Source organism: Delphinus delphis, chromosome X, assembly GCF_949987515.2.
Source record: "Delphinus delphis chromosome X, mDelDel1.2, whole genome shotgun sequence".
NCBI lineage: Eukaryota > Metazoa > Chordata > Mammalia > Artiodactyla > Delphinidae > Delphinus > Delphinus delphis.
This window is the reverse complement of record NC_082704.1, coordinates 108,047,307-108,067,304: the sequence shown is the minus strand read 5'-3', so window position 1 is coordinate 108,067,304 and position 19,998 is coordinate 108,047,307. Positions and strand designations below refer to the sequence as shown.

General features: G+C 44.4%; 1 protein-coding gene across 2 annotated transcripts in view; it reads right to left on the bottom strand.

Moving 5' to 3' along the window:
* Positions 1–19,998, bottom strand: part of SMPX (small muscle protein X-linked) — a 52,450-nt gene that overhangs the window by 2,028 nt on the left and 30,424 nt on the right. The window contains exon 5 of one of the 2 annotated variants that reach the window (XM_060002108.1): positions 3,197–3,466. The exons of the other annotated variant lie outside the window; for it this stretch is intronic. The gene's annotated coding sequence lies outside the window, so the exon portion shown is untranslated. Of the gene's footprint in view, positions 1–3,196; positions 3,467–19,998 lie in introns of those variants that run through there. 2 annotated transcript variants of the gene reach the window in all.

Sequence of the window (19,998 nt, the reverse complement as noted above, 5' to 3'; positions counted from 1 at the left end):
CTTCCCAGCGTCACCAGGGCGCCCACCTCCCCATGCCAGTCTGTTTCTCCCTCGCGCAACCTGAACCGAGTTTGTTGGACACTCACTGCTTGTGTAACGTGATTCAAGCCTTCAGGCCACTCCCTCTTGCCTGATAACTTTAGACTAAAATCCTCCCCTCCCCCCATGGCTCTCCACATCATAGGCTGCGGTGTAATTAGTTGCCTATATGCATCCTCTCTCCCGGCTCATCTCTTTCCCGCCATAGCTGTGCTGCCTCTAGGCCGTGACCTTCTGAAGGGTATGAACATGCCCTATTCGTTTTTGCATCCCATTTCCTATCATGGCACCTGACACAAAGCGGGAGCCTAGGGATTGGTGAGGTGGAGTGCTGGAGGGGTGAGAGCAGGACAAGAAGTGGGATCGGAGTGCTGGTGAGGTAGCAGGAGTGGGCGAGGAACCGAAGATGCAGGAAACCGGCAGTGTTGATGAGCTGCGCTGCGTCCCCACTGTGCTGTTACACCTGTGCTAGGCCCCAGTCGTAGCCCCATCATGGCCAGCGTGTGCCCAAGCCATTTTACTGCTGTGGTCACTGTGCTGGGTGACATATGGCCGGTCTGTCTGGCCGAGTGAGAGGCCCAGCACAAGCTGCCCTTGAAACCGAGACATTCCTTGGGCTTCTCTGAGCAGCATGGAATGGGTGATGATTCATAGTAAATTGTCACTGAAGCCTGTTCTGTGAGGTGGCATTTCTCTCCAAGAAGTGTCCAGACTGTGAAGCCTCATCTGCAACCAGAAATGGGAACCATTTCTATGACAGGCTTGATATGGACTTTGACCCCCACACATCTGTCTCACATCGGTGGAATTATAGCTATACTGAGAAAGAGGATGAGCCATTTGCAGTGACCCTCCAGTGACTGTTTAAAAACCCTAAGATGCCCCTCATGACCGGCTTCGGCTTGTGGACCTCTCTGACTTTAAGACAGTTTTGGAAACATAAGGAAACCTTGATGCAGTTTGCCCAGACCACCATGGCCACTGCGATCACCATATTATTTAGGAAAAGCAAATGCACAATTCTTTATGCAGTACTAGCCCCAGGGGAACTGTGCTTCATATGGGGATGGAGGAACCACTGACTTTACACAGTGCCCTCATTTAATCTACAGAGTGAGCCCTGGTCTTCCTTGTAGAAGGAACTGGGCAGGAGGCAGCTGATAGAACAAAGGAGTCATTGCAGTTGTTCTGCAGACCACCCTTCCCTCCCCCAGCTTCCCCTCTCCCTCCCGGATCCCAGGAGAATTTGAGAGGGCCCAGCAGCCCTGGACACAGGACACTGCTGATGGCCAAGGTCACAGATGGTCCTTCCAGGAGTGCAAGGCCCCAAGAGGACCAGAGTCTCCGTCCTTGGCCTGGTGGGACTCCGGGTGTTCTCAGAACGCCTTTATGTTACCTGAATACCAGAATCCAGGAATTCAGAGACCTGGGTGAGGGCTCAAATTTAAAAATGGGAACAATGGGAAGGGATCCAGAGCTAAAATTGCCCCTGCTGTAAAGCACACTTGTTTGTCGGGGTGCTGGAATGCAAGTGTGTTGGGCGGTGTCCCAGGCCACACTGCTTTGCTGCCTAGACAACAGCTGTCAGCTATTCTCCTGTGTCCTGTTCTCCTGTCGGGGACATTGGTGAGAATGATGCAGAATGCGAGGCCCCCTGCGGAAAAGTCACTCTCCAGCTACCGCACACCCCTTTTGTACCCAAAGCAAAAAAGTTTACATTGGGAAAGGCACACCTTGGCTGGTGCAAGGGTGATACACCAGATATCTCCCGTGTGTCACTCTAGGTCCAGGCTGAGGAGCATGTGATGTTTACACCCTGCCCCGACCCATTTATAGCTGTGTTACTCATACTTGCCGCAGCCCCACATACATCATTTAGGAAATGGAGGTCACTCAACACTGCTCTGCATTTGGTCCTTTAACCAGACACTCGGGGGCGGTGCAATGATTACTTCTTCCTACGTGGTGCTAAATCATAGAGCCATAAGCACAGTGGCACTCAAACGTAATCGAGAGAAAGGCCGTGCCTCGTGTTCCATCTGGTTCCGTATGCAATGACTGACCAGGCACCCAGAGCAAACTGGTTGAAGCTCTGGAGTTTGTTAGAGGGCATTTGTGGAGTCCCCTAGAGCTCCTAGCACACCTCCACGCCAAGGTCGAGGACCCAGGAAGTGCACGGCGTGAAACTGCACCCGGGTAACTCCAAACCCAAGACTATTTTATCCCCACCAGCCACTCACAGAGTAAAAGAAACAAAGCTCTAAGTAAAAACTTTTAAAACTTTTTTCTTAAACTGCAAAATATCCACCCAAATTGGGTTTTGTGCGTCATGAAGCCTTTGGTGGCTAAAATAAAAATGGAAATGCTTCTACCAATAACTAGTAAAAGCAGGGAAGAGCAGAAAGACACAAAGAGCAGGACATTTTGGGGGGGAAATTCTGCACCTAAAATCCAGAGTCAACAGTGTTACGTGCTGGGTGAGGAGAATTTGAGTAACCTTAAGGAGAAGGCAAATTGCATGTCCAGGTCAAATCATTAAAAATAAGCTCAAAAGGGGTTTTTTAATCCTACTGTATTGAGAGTTTGTTGCCTTGGATATCAAGTCAGGGTTCGGCAGGTGAGACAACATTGAATTTGTTTGGTGGAATAAGGGGTATAATCCAAGACCAGTCACCGCTGGTGGCTGCTAGTTTTGTGGTCAATTTCTCCATCTGTCAGAGCACAGACCACCCTGTTTCTAAAGGGGCCACAGATTTTACTGGAGAAACACTGGCCCGAGACTCCCTAGTAAAGCAGAGCTCGATAACGCGCGGAGGTAGACAAAGTATTGAACAAGTCGAGTAGACTGCTGTCTTAACAAGAGGTTCCAAAGATGGCAAAACCCTTCTATGTTGTTTAGGCTTGAGCATTTGAGACCTAGGGACAATGGCGCTTACATCAGAAATACCCAGTATCCTCTTAGAACTGTCTGGCACGGTCTCTGGCAGTCAGAGGTCCTGGGACATCCAAACGGAAAAGCAATTTCTTGACATAAAGTTCACATATGAAATAAATGTAGGCCTCCCTGTCTCTCTCTAATAAGACATCCTGGAAAGCACATTGTCACAGAGATTCCCTTAGAGCTGATTGATATTTTGTTTGTTTATTTTTACAGTAACAATTATGGAAGTCAGTGGTCCATAGTCTCAGTATTCAAATTAAAAACCTGGCCATTGGTACACCATCAGGCAGATATAAAAGCTTTATAATCCTCTAAAATAGTAAAACTGTTTTCGAAGATTGAATGGAACTTGAGTTTTCTTATTGCTCCTCCTTTTATAAATTAGGAAATTAGGGAATTCCCTGGCGGTCCACTGGTTAGGACTCCACGCTTTCACTGCCGAGGGCCCGGGTTCTACCCCTGGCCAGGGAACTAAGATCCCACAAGCTGCGCAGCACGGCCAAAAAAAGAGAGAGAGAGAGAAATTAGGAAATTAAAATCCAGAGGGGTTGAATCCAAGGTGAAGGTCCAAGGTCACACAGCTAGTTAATGGCTGGTCCAGGATTAAAAGCCTGTCTGGAGCTCTTAGCTCCTACAATAAATCTTTACATGTTGACGGTATTAGAGGCACCTTGCATGAACAACTGATACATAGAAATGTACCTGTAATGTAAAAATAATTTGACTTGGCATTCTTGTACTTGTTCTAATGAACATCCAATTTTAATTTCAAAAGATATGTTTGCCTTGTCAGAATTTAGTAGAGTTTTTTTAAATATTTTTAGAGAGTAAAATGCACAAATCTTAAGTGAACAGCTTCATGAATTATTTTATGTATGTATATACCCATGTATGGCTCTTATTTTTACATAACTCTTAAATACTACCCTGTATGCCAGTAATATATCATCAAGGTTTTGTTTGTTTGTTTGAGAAATACTAGTTCCAAGAGACGATAAAGCAAGTTTCACCTTCGGAAGAAAGGGAGGGGAGGGGAGGGAAAAGAATCTTTCCATGGTCAGATAAATTGAGGAATATGGGGTTAAGCACAGATAAACCATTTTCTTCGTTTCAGAGCTCCTCAGAGCTTTAAATATACAAATATATATTGTGTATATTGGGTGTGAGGATGATATCATGTAGCATTTCAAAATTTACTTGATTACTGAATCATTTATCCAGTTTTTTACTGTTTGTATTCTTTTTCATTTATCATTCATTATAGCACAGATAGTGTGCATACTATTCCATCAGGTGGATATATGAGAGTTGAATTAATCGTAATCCTATTGTTGGACACAGGTTCTTAATCAATTTTGCTATCAAAAGTGAACAAAACTTCTCCCACACCTTCTCCCACACGTTTTCTTTAGGATGGCGTCCATCAAGGCCTAAGTGGGTTGGAGGACATACAAATCCACAATGGCTGGAACTTTCTCCATTTACTAAGCCCCACACCCTCATCATCTAGACTGGCATAGCGCCTGCTGTACAGAAGACAATATCTGTTGAGGGAATGAGAAAGTGTCCATTTCATGATCATTTTCCCACTTATTTTTGTGAATATTACAAGAGAAAAATTGCTAACTCTTTTTTCATTGAGTATCCCCCTTTGAATACTAGTGAGGCATATTTTCTCATGGCTTCTCTACTAATTATACATCTACTTCTGTGAATTGTGAGTTCATTTCCTTTATTTATCTATTAAGGTGTTAATGTTTTGCTTCCCAATTTGCATGGGCTCTTTATACAATTGTACACTTCATGCAAAACAGTTTTCTTGATAGAGTTCACCATTTAATGTCTTGGTTTATTTTTCAAGTACGGAATTGATTTTTAATTAGCAAGATTTTGAGGGGTGATTTTGATGGCTCTTCTTTAAAAAGCTATCTGGGCAAGCTTAAATCAGTGCCTTCATTTTTTTCCCCAAATCAGTCCGACCGTTATTTTTAAAGTTAGTTATGGCCAAATCGTCCCTTTTGAAGCCTTCATCAAAGGCCTTTAATTTTATCACCTTAAAAGTGATAAGAGGTCAAAAAAGAAGGATGTTCATGGAAAGAAAAGCATCGCCTTGGAGATGTGGGGTCTTATTTAGAAGCTGTGGTAAGTCACTCCTAAAGTTGGGGAGGGGGATGAGTTTTTTTAAACCCCCCACAACAGGAGCTCAAACTTGGCTACACATTAGAATCATCTGGTGAGTTATTAAAACTTCGGAGGCCCAGGCTGCCCCAGAGCAATGACATCAGCGTCTCTGCGGGTGGGCTCAGTATTTTTTAAAGCTCCCAGGCTTGTGATGTGCAGCCAAGGTTGCAAACCGCTGATCTAGGAGCACTTCTCAGACTTTAATGTCCAGAGGAAGTACTTGGTGATCCTGTTAAACTGCAGATTCTGACTCAGGAGGCCTGGGATGTGGCCTGAGGTTGTACATTTCTAGCAACCTCTCAAGGGATGCTGTTGCTGTTGGCCCATGGACTACACTTTGAGAATCGAGGGTCTAGAGCAGTGATTCTCAACGAAAGGGATGGTATTTTGCCCCCCAGGGGCCATTTGGTGATATGTGGAGACATTTTTGGTTATTAAAACGAGGAGGAGGGAGTGCCACTGACATCTAGTGGGTAGGGCCAGGGATGTGCTAAACAGCCTACAGGCCCCAGGACAACCCCCACTCCAAAGAGTTATCTGGCCCAAATGTCAGTAGTGCTGAGGGTGAGAAACCCCACTCTAGAGAGGGCTGGTTCTGTGAACAAAAATGATCCCAAACCTGAGCTGGAAGGCTGTCTGCTCTGGTGTGATGAGTGGTCCCTTCTGAGAAGCATTTCTGATAAAACATATGAGTGATTTTTTTTCTGATAACTTTAATGAGATTAAGATCCCCTTGTGGGAAATTAGATTTACCTGCCTCACTAAATTAGCCTTGTGACAGAGTTTAAAGACCACTTGTACCCAGTCTAACAGTGTTGTCTAACCACATTTTTTCCTATTCCACGTTTTTGAACTGGCTTTTTGAAGCCTCTTTAAGCAGCTTTGAAGTAAAGCTTTGACATGTGCTGGCAATGAATTCATCAGAGAAATTGCTTCAACACCCTTTGCCTTGCCAGCCTCCAAGCTGCTTCCCAGGTGGACCCTGTCTATAAATTCAACTGTTTACTGAGCGCCTTCTGTTGGAGACATTGTAGTGCAGACTCTGCTTTCGGATCCCAGCAGTCCTACTTTCTAGCTGCTTCACCTTGGGTAAGTGTTCTATTAAGTACAGGAAAGTAACAGTACCAAACTCCCAGGGATGTTGTGAGGATAACATATTAAAGTGTTCAGCAGAGTGCTTCCCACATAGTAAATGCTCGATAAATGTGAACTGTTACTATTACTCCAAGCTGAAGACCCAAAAAAGCTTATAGATCGACGTGCCTGCCCTCCTCCTCTGCCGTCCAAGCAAGACTGAGTCTTTGTTGTCTTGGCGTCAAGCTCTTTGTGGCGCTGATGGTTGGTGGAGGTCTAAATGGGCGGAGAGCACTGAAAGCAGTGAATTGAGTTGAAATTACAGAAAAAAGAAGGGCTGGGGCAATCGGATAACCGGATTCTGGGGAAAGGATGAAAAGGCATTTGGAATAAGAAGTCTCTAGGATGAAGGACTTTCAGGCTGATAATGAATCAAGAATGTTTAGGTCACTTTACAGTGTTAATCGTAGGTGAAGATTTGCATTCCTTTTTGACACTGCTTTTGATGATCAATTTATGTTTCTTTTGGAGGAGGCTCTGTGCTTAAATGTGCTTAAATGGTCTTAAAGGTGGAAACCAGATGCCTGGTTTTATTTTGGTTACATTATATGCCAGAAAATGTATTAAGTAGGCACTGTGGATACACTAGTGGGCAAGTTATCCCCCTTCACGGAACTGAACATCTAGAAGGAAAGTCAGACAAGAAAATAAGTGATGGCAATCCATTCCTCCATGGTGATGGGTGCAGCTGTGATGGGACAAAGGCAGCTGTGGATGCTTTATCCAGTTTAAGGGGCTATGGAAAGGCTTTTCCAAAATTGTATTTAAACTGAGACCTGAATGATGGGTAGGAGTTAGCCCGCTCATGGGTAGGGGAGGAGAGAGATTGGAAAACAATATTCTGAGCATGTATAAAGGCCTAGAGTCAGTATGACACCTCCCTGAAGTGGCTTGGAGCAAGGGATGCCCTGAGTGGGCAGAAATGCCAGTTAGGAGAACCTGGTGAGTCTGAGTCAGCTGGTGCAGGCCCTGGGGGCCGTGCGGAGCCACTGAGGCCTGTTCTGCAGGGCAGTGACATGATCACTTTTGTGTTTTTACTTTTTTAAAAAACCTGTTTACTGCAGGGCTCTGGTGAGGAAAAACGAGGGAGAAAAGGCTTTAAGGAGTGAAGGGCACAGGTCACTCTGACAGCTGTGGGCTATTAATGCTCCGATTGTTCGTTGAGGTCATGTGCATGGCAGCAACAAGCATGGTGGATGAATGGAGTTTGCAAACCTTCTTTCAAGGTGAAAGAGGGGTCAAACATTTCAAAAACTCACAGCACTTATCCAAGGGCTCTCGCCTGAGGATTGAGAAAGGCAGCCCCTCACCATCAGCAAGGGCCCAGGGACTCCCCACTGAAGGATCTCTGCACCAGATCTCAGACTTCCAGCAGGGGCTTAGAAAAATTCCCACGGGCCTCCCACTTTATTTGGAGAACTAAATACAAGACAAATCACACGTGACCACAGACTGCTGGGTGGGCTCTCACCTGGCAGTGCGCAGTATTTTGTGGGCTAGGAAGAATCTGAGCTTAAACAAAGCAGAAATGGACAGTTTCTCCGATCCCATGGCTTAATTTATTGAACAGGGGAAATAAGCCTTGGGAGGAAGAAGGACCCATTCCTAACGATTTAACCATTAATAAAGCCCTACTATAAATGGAACTCAGGAGAGAAGGTAGCTTGTCAGAGGGCGAAGAAGTGGCCCCATTAGGCGAAATAGGTCAGGCAGGGAGAAAGTCTCCCTGTTCCTGCTAGTTACGTTGATCAGAGTGACAAGCCTTGTTGTTTTTTAACTGTTTGAAAAAGGATAGAGAATAAGAGGTTTCTTTCTGGTTGTTGTCCTTCTTAGAAGATGGCTGTTTCAAAGAGGATCCTGAAAAGAAAAGAACTGATAGTATTTATCACAGTTTTGAGTTTTGTGCCTAAAAACCTGTGTGTATGTGTTTTCAGAAACATAAGTTTTTACCGAAAAAAATTCTGTGCTTCTCCTAGGGAGTCCCTATGGCTGATCACTGTCTTTCACTTGGGATTAATGAAACAGCAACTCCTAAGGAGGGTGGCCTTTCCATTGATTTTTGGTGTTACTCTCTGCTTTTTTTCACCCTCGGAAATCAAGAGAGAACAGGAAAACTATCACAATAGGAGAACAAAGCGAGGAGAGGGAGTAGTATACAAGCTAAGGTTTAACCCTCCAACCCTGACTTTTTAGTTTACTTCTGGATTTGCCCTCCTTAAGAGGTTCCACTTTCTTCTCCTTCCTTTTGGAGCACCTCCTCCCTCATGACTCAAGGAAGTGAAGAAAAACGTTTCCCAAGTGCTCAGAGTTTGCACTTTGCTTATATGTTGTCTGGTTTATAAAAGCTTCTGCTGTTAGAAACATCATGGAAACTGGCTTCACATTTGGAAATAATCTTTCTAATCTCTCCAAAGATAAACAACATTTGGTGTTTTAAATAAATACAAGAACTTGTGGATGGTGAGGATCAGTAAGGTTAAAAGAAAAGCAAATACTGAAATGTTAAGGCTATGTGACTTTGGGCAAACCTCACTTCTCCAGACCTCAGTTTTCTCATCTGTAAAAAAAGAAAAAGAAAAAAGAAAGAGGGGTAGGCTGCTGTGTAGGCATCCTCCCAGATGGCCCCCAGTGAGTCTTGCCACCTGGCATTCATACCCTTGTTTAGACCTGTCCAACACCAAGTAAAGCTGACTTGTGTAATCAATAGCATATTACAGAAATGACAGAGTGTGACTTCCGAGACTGGGTCATAAACACCAATGCAGTTTCAGCCTTGCTCTCTCTTGGATCACTGGCTCTGGGGGAAGCCACCTGTCATGTTGTGAGGGAACTCAAGCAGCCTAGTGGCACCAGGGCCTCCTGATAACAGTCATCACCAATCAGCTAGCTGATCACCTTTAAGATGAGTGCGCCAAATTAAAAGTGGATCTTCTAGTCTTAGTCAAGGGTTTAGATGACTGCAGTCCCAGCCAGTATCTTGACGGCAACCTCATGAGGGATGCCAGCCAGAGTCATGCAGCTCAGCCACCTCTGAATTCCTGACCCACAGAAACTCTGAGATAATATTATTGTTTTAAGCTGCTAGGTTTGGGGTAATTTGTTATACAGCAATATATAACTAATACGGTTGCCTTAAGCCAAGTCCAGCTCTTATATTTTATATGTCAATGAATAGGTGTTATTTCTGGGAATCCTGAAAAGTTGGCATTTCATTTATGTCAAAAACCAGATCCTAGCTGCAGGGTAGGACTGTAGTGCTTCAGGCATTTCTAAAAAGATGAGTAGCCAGTCTCTAGAGACATGGCGTCCTGAGAACTCATGGATTCAACTTTGTGGAAGCAGGCCAACACAGCTGGCTGACCTTGAACCAAAGCTTACAGTGCGATAGTTCAGCACCCAGCAATTAGTCCTTAGCACAACGTACCAAAAACGTATCCCACTTATATTATGTCTACACCCAGACACTGAACTTGTTAAAAGAAACTTCAGTGGAATGGGGACTTACCGGGGCTCTGTTCTTAATGAGTCACTCCAAAGGGTGCAACTGGGATTATTTGGAGGGAACAACACCCCTAGCATTTTTTAGTGTGAGATGAATTGGGATAGGGGTTAAAAGTTGCTGATTTCATGGTTAAACTCAAGTGACTCTCCAGGGCGGGGGACATATCTGTAAAGCAGGGGGTATAGAGAGGACCTCTGCATGGGCCTGGACCTTGGTTAGACTAAGTGGCAGTGGTGGTGCCCTGACCTGTGAGAATATGTCTCTACGTATCTTGGGATAGACACACATCACGACACTAACAAGGCACAGCACACTCACTAGGGGGAACCAGCGTGTCTTCAGCCCCTTCTAAGCCCTTCTAAGCTATTTTTTGGACTCATGTGGCAGTCTGGATAACTTAGTATCTCTTCCCCATGTCCTGTCCCAAACAGAGGCTGTGGCTCACCACTGGATCACCCTCTGAATAAATGTACATATATGCTGCATGGCTTTCCAAGAGCGTGTGGCTTTTTTCCATAGTTAGAGACTTTCATCCCAGCCACCTTGACATTCAACCGAAGAAATACTTTTCCAAACAAGAAAGATTTCAGTTTGGTTTGTCCGTGGAGGATCTGAGAAACATTCTCTAACTCAGTCCTTCTGACCTGAGTTGCACATTAGACTCACCCAGAGGTCTTGTGAAACATACCCCTCCCTCAAGGAATTATGGGTCGGGGTGGGGCTTGGGCAAGTCCAGGTGATCCTGGTGTGCAGTCAGCACTGTGGATGGTCTAACTGTACCCAACAACTTGCTGCTGCCTGATTCCAGGACTAAGATAACTAGAATACAAATAAGTGATACTCACCCAAAGCCCAAGGCTGGACAACTCAGGTGTTCAGAAACTGGCTTCAGTTCTTACACCATAATATTTGAGAAAAGCTATACAACTGCCTATCAATCAGCCAGGTAGCTGGGATCCTGGTCCTGTCTTGTATTGGACTTGAAAGATGTTCAAATTTAGAATGTCTTCTGTGTTTTATTTCTACTACCTGGACATCCATAACAGTATGCTTGAATGAAGATGATCAAACCTGGCGTTTTGGTCTCTGCATATATTTGAAACTTGGAAAGGCCTTCCTTAGAAATATTTCTACAGAGATTGGCAAAGTGACTCCTCTTCTTTCTTCCCAGCCGCTGCATCCAGAGGTCTCTGTATTATTTCTTACAATTGCATGTGAATCTAAAATTATCTCAATAAAAAGTTTAAAAAGAAAACCAGATTGTGGGGTACATTTGGCCCCTGGGCCCTGGTTTGCCAACCCTTGGACTGTAGCAGTGTTAGAACTTAACAGTTACAGAAATTAATATTGTATCAGTGAGATTAAGTGACTGGTAGGTAAGTTGATGACACTAGCATTCCTCATGCATTATTATTAGGATTGTCCCTCATAATTTACACAGCACATTTCACCCCCATGGAACTTTATCTGCCACATGGAGAATCAGTCTGGGGCAATGGTTCAGAGTCAGACAGCCTGGATTTGAATTCTGGCTGCCCTACCGTCTAGCTCTGCCACCTTGGGGAGGTCATGTAGCTTCTCTGTGCCTCAGTTTTCTCACCTGTAAAATGGAGCTCTTATGTATACTAACTCATTTAAGAATTACAAGGTAAAGTGCTTGGGACAGTGCCTGACCCTTGGAAGCACTATTATAAGCACTAATGATTGTTGCTTCATTGATGCATTATGTATCTGAATTTCAGCAAGAAAATTTGGCCTAGTTGCTCACTATACCTTTGGATACTAGCTGTAAAACCGTGGACCAGATAATGGGATAGTTAGGGGATTGGGAATGTCCAGACCTAAACAATCTAGACTGATGGCTCTAGGTCAGTGGTTCTAAAAGTGGGGCCCCTAAACCAGCAGCAACAGTCCATGGGAACTTGTCAGAAATGCATATTCTCGGGCCCACCCCAGACCTACTGAATCAGAAACTGGAGGTGAGGCCCAGCAATCTAAGTCTCAGGAAGCCCTCCAGATGATGCTGATGTATGAGAAAGTTTGAGAACCACTACTCTAGGCCAATCCAAAGAGTTTCCATTGCCACAGCCCACGGGATGCTGTCCTTGGTGCTGCCTTGTCCCCACTCTCCTCAAGACCTCAGTTAAATACAGGGACGAGCTTGCTTCTCAAATTAACAGATCAGAGGTGCAAAGCCAGCCTGGAGGGGTAACTACACTGTTGGATGCTGGAATGTGGACCTGAAATGATCTCGGTCGGTTGGAAGTGCCAGCCAAAATTCGCAAAGTTGTGATTTTTAATAGTGCTTTATTTTTACCTAACGCAAATTTCTAACTCAAGTTTCTTGGCATTTTAACTCCTACATGTTCAGTGAGGTTTTCAGCAGTGATGGTGGGTATCCAGGCACCACATTTCTGTTTAGCACCATGGCCAGGACTGTAGGATTGCAGCAGGTTGACCCTGAGTACAGGAGCGAAGCCCTGCCCATCACCTCTTGGCATTTCATAATTTGATCACCTAGTGAGAAAGGGTGCCCGCCAGGAGAAAACAGAGTCTGCAGTCAATTATGAAGGGATGGCAGTGAGATGGTGGGGAGGTTCGGGGTCATTCTAATGCAGCTGCATTTGCCATCTGTTCTGGTCTCTGAGCATTATCAGCTGTTTTGTCTTATCTGGGCCACGTGCTCTTCCCATGCACTGGGATTCCTTGCCAGCCAGGGGCTCTAAGAGCAGCTCGGTGGTGTAGCCTGCTCCTGGCTGTGGAAGCAGGTCTATAATTGGCCCATAATTGGATTGGATTTGGCTCAGACTGGCTCCCAGGTTGTCTCTCCCCTGACAGATAACCAGAAGTAAACTTCATGTATAATTCTGCAGGGAATCTGGGATGCCATTTCTTGGCTGTTGCTGACAATGGAGAGCTTTCCAGAAGAGTTGACCTTTAGGGTGATGATTTGGGGCTATCTTAGAGTGAAGTTTTCCCCAGGCCCATTGGTTTGCCACCTGGTCTTTCTGAAATTAAGACATTTCAACCAGATTTTCAAATTTCATGATCAAATGTGTGTGTGTGTATATAAATGATACAGTATGTTTTTTTAATTAGGCAGCAAGAAAACAGTAAATAGAAATGGAAATTGAGATAGTACCTTTCCTTTGAAATGTATGTATAGATCTAAGTGGGTAGCTTAATCCTAGCTCTCTTTCTCTGTCAGTGAGAGAAGTCCCTCTGGGTGTAAGCAGAGCCATTACCTGTCCTGGACCACAGCACAGTTTGTAACTAACCCCTCCTTGGCACCTGCTGCACACTGCATTGGTGGTCCTACTTTTCTGATTAAAAGGGATCACACTCATTTTCTACAGATGGACTTGACTAGACTTAATAATTAGTCTTAGAACAAACTTCCTCTTGAGGGACATGACGATACATCCCACAATCTTCCACCCTGGGTGAAGCTGGAAGTCACATAAGAATGAACTGCAAATTCGATTCCTGCCCTACCTGTCTCATAGAACTGTTGTGAGCCTTGAAAGAGAATGAACACAGAAGTATGGTGGAATTCTTAAAAAAGGGCAAGGGCTTGTTAATATTATTACTACAAGTAGGTTCTAGTTAAAAGATGGGATTTAAAACTTGCCATAAAACTCTAAATAAGCCTCTGTTTCCTCATTGCCAAGTTCATGGCTTCCCCTAAGGTGGTCATTTCACAGTCTCCAAGCTGCCATGTTATGCGGCACCTGTATTTATTACTGACTGCCTACCTGTTTCACTCTTATTACAAAGTAGACATGACTTAATTGTCAAATTAAGTAACATCAGAAAGAGGGAGAAAACGCTCCTGGAGAATAATAAGATGGGGAGGTTGGATGTGAATGGGGATAAGCCAGGACAGGATGTCATGGAGCAGACACAAAGGCACTTCTGGATGTTTAGATCGACATGGATCTTGTTTTAGTTTCCGGACCAGACTTCAATAGTACACAGTCTGTGTACAAAAGATTACTAAAAAGATGAGATGCCTCTTTTCTTGGCCATCAGGCCCGTTCAAAATGCTCAGTAAAATAGTGTCTGAAATGCATTGTTTTACTTTTCCTTGATAGTAAGAGAATGGCAGCTTGACTCTTTAAATATTTCTTTAATGATTCTCTTCAGAGAAAGATCAGAAATTGCAAACTGGACATATTTGGTAGTTAAAAGTGGCTGGGGAGGGGGTAGAGATCCCTTGAAGTCTCCAAAATCAAATGAAAGTGCTGAAGTGAAATGCTTGTCATTTTGCTGGCTTTGGAAATAGGAGCTGCTGCAGGTTTTGAAAAATGGGACTGCAGTGCCTCCTCCAGGAGAAAGATGGTACCTGCAGATTAGAAATCATCTCAGGAATACTTCAAGGAGGGGTCCTCCCAGGTACTTACAAGGGTCTCAGCGAGCTCAGATTAGTCACAAACAATTAATGAGTTTTCTTTTTCAGTGAGCTTTTTCATACTCCTTGGGGAAATATGCAGAGCCACTCTTCAGAGAGTATTTCATTTAAAAACCAACCAACCAACACTTGGCCTTGGAAGAAAGGGGCTGAGAGCAGAGGGCATGAGCAAGTTGTGGGGACAACAAAGGGAAGGACATTTTCTGGATGCCACTTTGTGCCAGGTGCCCCATCTGAGTCAACTCACTGTCTTTATGGTTGCCTCTGAAGATCGGGATTATCATTTCTGTTTATAGACGTGGCTCAGAATGGTCAGGAACTTGCCCAAGGTCACAGACTTACTACGTGACATAGCCGGAAGTAGAGCGCAAGTCTGTCCAACTACATCCAGCACGTCCAGTGCTCAGTGTCTTAAATTAAGTTGGTAACATGCTATCGTTAGTAATAATAATAGCTCCCACTGCACTGGGGACTTTGTACACACCATGTATGTGAACTCAGTGTTTCTCACCCTTGACACTCCTGACATTTCTTGTGGGGGGCTGTCCTGCACGTTGTGTCATGTTTGGTGGCATCCCTGGCCTCTACCCACTAGATGCCAATAGTACCCACCCTGCGTTGTGACAACCAAAAATGTCTCCAAACATTGCTCAATGTCCCTTAGGACGGGGAGCGAAATTGCCCCCGTGAGGTAGGCATTTCTCTCATTTTTCAGAAAAAGAAACGGAGTGCTAAGCCAAATCACAGACCAAGAGAATAACAAAACCAGGGCATGAACCTACGCCTGCATCACCTCTAAAGTGTGTGCTCTTCAACCTTCTTTCAGTAGAATATTTGTTTTGCAACACCCTGTCTAGAATCTCTGTCACTTGTATTCAAAGGCCATGACATGTTTCTTCCTTCCTGCTGCAGCTGTTACGTGCTAAGGTCCCCTCTCACATTCACACCCAACTAGACTGGGAGTCCCTCGGGGGACATTGTCTTGTATTGCCTACCGTTAGTGTGATAGTGCCTGGCATGGAGTAGGTGCCCAGATGTTCACTTACTAAAGGAGTGAATTCATTCCAGTACTTTAACCCTTTCTGTTCAACCTCAGTTCATGCTGTTAACTTGTTTTATGGAGAAAAAGGTTAATTCGGCCAAAGTAAATTCCAGGTAGCCCAAGTACAAAATGATTAGGAAATTAAAATTGAGTCTGAATAAATGGATGTTTGAACACTCAGAATTTAATAACCCCGTTTGGTAAGTTTTCAGGAACTGCTGCTTCTGGAACTAAAGAGCGGCCATGGTTCCTATCATTTGTATCTAAAATTGGGCGTCAGGCAAGAGCTAGGCAGAAAAATGTGTATGACGTGCTAAGGATTCGGCTGCGCGTGTGACACGTCACGGAAGGAAGTGTCACTGTCCTTTCTAGAAGGCATCCTGTGACTTCTGGGTGGTAAGACAGGCTTGGTTTCTGCTGTTTTTCCAGCAGTCAAGATGAATGGTTCTGAGCAGTCTTTGTGCCACCCGCCTGGTCAAAAACGACTCCAGTCTGTCCGCTGCTTAAAAGAAATTGTCCCTCAGTGAGAAGCCAGTTGACTGTCCCTGCCTGGGATTAAAGCAGCCACCACCTCGCCATCTGCGTAAAGCCCTAAACCGGAGGGTGTGGAATGATCAGTTCCCGGGCAGGGAGCCGTGGCGAGGGAGTACAAGTTAAATGTGCAAGTCTCGATTTCCCCCTCGTGACTCTTTCTCCTTCTCAAATGCCACAACGTGCGGGGGGAGTTAAAACGAGCAGCGTTGTCACGATGCAGCCAAGCCTGATTAGACAGCCTGGAATTGACTTCCCCAGTTTTCTACGTGGGCTGTGCACAGCATGAGAAGGCATGAAAGAAAAGGCTTCATGGGTAGGAGACGGCTGCCTCTTGATGACACAGAGACGCCTGCCAAGCCCTCGCTCAGCCCAGGAGCAAAGCAGGGCTTTGCAGAGGCCTGGCCTTCCTCTGCTGCAGTTTTGTCAGCACTGGGCCAGGGCCACGGCATCCCAGGCGCAGCCACCACTGCTGCTGTTCCATCCCCTCTCCTTCCTCTTCCCCTCCTTTCCTTCCTTTCCTTCGCTGCCTTGGCCTTTGTCTCAGTGTCTCTCTCATGCTTTCTCTGATATTTACAGACGTTAATGAACCCTCTGTTTTTCCAAGACCCTTAAAGAGAGCAAATTATTTGTGCTTCCAGGCAATATTCTGCCCATTCACCTGACCCTGGCTAGACTCCCTGATGTGTATTTGAATCCCCAAAGCTGACAACCTCGGCGCCTGGTGCATGCTTTATGCTCACTAAATACTTGTTGAATGACTGACTGAATGCATGCATGAATTGGATAAATGAATGAGCAAACGAATGAACACGTAAATAAACCAACATGTCAGAGTTGTGGTGTCACCTCTTTGTGGAGGTGACAGTTTCTGCAGCCTCTTTAAGCCTTTGTTTGTTTTCACTGTGACCTAACGCAGTGATATATTGGAAAAGCTCAGAAGACTACAGTTAAATAACATTTTTAAAGAATGCAGTGGGTGCTAGTGATTAAAAGGACTGGCTGTGGAGTGCGACAGATGACAGTTGGCATCTCACCTCTGTGACTTAAAAGCTGGATGACTTTGGTCAAGTTACACAAACTCTCTCAGCCTTCTTTTCCCCGTAAATGAAATGGGCATCACAGTATATACTCCATGCAGTCAGCATGAGGAGTTAATGAAATAATGTATGTTAAGTGCAAGACACAGTGTCAGTTATATCACGAACATGTAACAAATGCTAACAATGACAATAAAAATGATGACATTAGGGGCTTCCCTGGTGGCACAGTGGTTGAGAGTCCGCCTGCCGATGCAGGGGACACGGGTTCGTGCCCTGGTCTGGGAGGATCCCACATGCCGCAGAGCGGCTGGGCCCGTGAGCCATGGCCACTGAGCCTGCGCGTCCGGAGCCTGGGCTCCACAACGGGAGAGGCCACAACAGTAAGAGGCCCACATAATGCAAAAAAAAAAAAAAAGATGACATTGATGTTAGTGCTGATGATTACTAATACTGTATGTTTAACATTCATATTTTTAAAAACTTGATGAGAGACGTCCCTGGTGGCGCAGTGGTTAAGAATCCGCCTGCCAACGCAGGGAACACGGGTTCAAGCCCTGGTCCAGGAAGATGCCACATGCCACGGAGCAGCTAAGCCCGTGCACCACAACTACTGATCCTGCATTCTAGAGCCCGTGAGCCACAACTACTGAGCCCGTGTGCCACAACTACTGAAGCCCCTGTGCCTAGATCCCGTGCTCCACAGCAAAGAGAAGCCACCGCAATGAGCAGCCCGTGCACTGCAACGAAGAGTAGCCTCGACTCACCGCAACTAGAGAAAGCCCGCCCACAGCAACAAAGACCCAACGCAGCCATAAATAAATAAATAATTAATTAATTAAATAAATAAAAGACTTGATGAGCTGCTGAGATAACCTACTGCTTTCTGATACTTTTGCGGTGAAAAAATAACCTACCAAAAATAGTTGCGTTTAAGGCCTAATATGTACCGTATACCATAAATATATTTAGTTTACCAGTTGACAAGAGAATCATATTTAAGAGTAGCTGATTCCTAAGTCTCTGATTAATGTGAAGAGATTATAAATATTAGGCGGTTAATTACTATTCTCTGTTTATTAATGTTTTGATTTCTGTAAAATGCAGTGCATTGATTGCTTGGAAAGGAACGTTTGCAAGTTGGTCCTGACATCAACTTTTCAAGTTGATCAATCAGCGTTACTTAGTCTCAGCACAACTAACATTTAGGACTGGGTAATTCTTTGTTGTGGGGGGTGGGGGCTGTCCTGGGCATCGTGGGACATTGACCAGCATCCCTGACATCTCCCCACTAGGTGACAGTGGCAGTCCATACTTCCCTCAAGTTGTGACAACTCAAACTGTATCTAGGCATGGCCCTCTGCCCCCAGAACCACTGGGTTAGGGTAATGAGTTCCATTGCATTGGGAGCAGGGCAAGCGCCAGTGGTAACTGCCCTTTAGCCCGTGGAAATCTACATGCCAGAGTACAAGGTTTTACAAAATTTGGTCCTGAGTCACCTCTGCCTTCTAGAGAGCTGGCCGGAGCAGATGTGCTTCTCTGGGCTCAGATCTATTCTCACCAACTTCACATCCCTACTGAGAATTCACACACTAGGCCCTCCAGATCTCTGTTTTAATAGAAACCATCCAGGTAGCTTCTGTGTGTTTGTGTGTGTTTGTGTGTGTTTGCTGAGAGGCTCTTAAAGCAACTGCCATGATCAGCTCAAAGGCTCCTCACGTTCGCCCTCAAGAGTACTTTACACCCACACAGGCTGTAACCAGGGCCTAGAACAGTAGCTTTGCCAGGCAGGTTAACAAATGAATAAAACCTTGATGCAGTTCAGAACCACTGCAAAACTCATCTTTATCCTAACCAAGTGGGGAGCAGGAAAAAAAAGAGCATCACAAATCAAAAGAAATGTGGCTTCACTAGAGAGTGAAAAATCTCAGCATAAAACCATTTCTTTCAAACAAAATGAATAGAGCTTCTGTAATTGGGTCAAAGCAGGGAACATTCCAAAATTGAGGACAAAAATTTGCAGCAAACCACAGAGAAGACATTTGGAGAAGTTGTTGGGTAAGTTTAGTTCTGTGTAAAACAATAAATCAGTCCTCTGTCTTCTGGCAGAGGGAAAAGGTTATGAAATCATAAGTCAAAGACTATGAAAAATAAATCACTTAATTCTGAAAGCTACAAAGCAGCATAAAAAATTCTTATGATAGAGAAAGACAAATACTATACGATCTCACTTATATGTAGAATCTAAAATGCACACACAGAGTCATAGAAAAGGAGATCAGATATATGGTTACCAGAGGCAGAGCAGGGGAGGGGGAATTGGAGGAAGGTGGTCAAAAGGTACAAACTTCCAGTTACAAGGCAAAGAAGTACTGGGGATGTAACATACAACACAACACAGTGGCTATAGCTAACGCTGCTGTGTGGTATACAGGAAAGTTAAGAGAGTAGATCCTAAGAGTTCTCATCACAAGGAGAAAAATGTTTTTCTTTTTTCTCCTTTCTTTTCTTTTTATTGTATCTGTATGAGATGATGAATGCTAGCTGAACCTATTTCTATAATCATTTCACAGTATATGTAAATCAAACCATCCAGCTGTATGCCTTAAGCTTAGGCAGTGATGTATGTCAATTATTTCTCAGTAAAACTGGAAAAATATTCTTATGAGAAAATGTGAAGTGGAAAAAGCAAGATTCAAAACCATACATGTGCTATGAATGATGCTCTGTAGGAAAAAAGTAAAAGGAGAACCAGTTCCCATTTATGTGTAGTTATTCTGTACCAGGTGCTATGCCTAGATGTATTTTTAAAAATACCTCTCCCTAATCCTTCACATCTCCCTAATCCTAAACCCTATGAGGGAGACACCATTTTCTGCTTTTTATGAAACGAAATAGAGACATAGAGCTCAAAGTTGCAAAGGTAGAAGGTAATGAGACCAAGTCTTCATGACCTAAAGCCCCATATTGTTAGCAACTTAGTTGTATTGCATTCCATATGTAAACCCAAGGGGAAAACTGGAAAGGAAGATATCAACTTGAGTATTATGATAAATGGTGATCTTACAGGTGATTACATTTTATTTCCCAGCTTCTATTATGTTGTTACAGTGTTTATATAAATAGGTTGTTTTAGCTTATTACATTTTACCATTTAAAAGGGCTGATATTTCCATT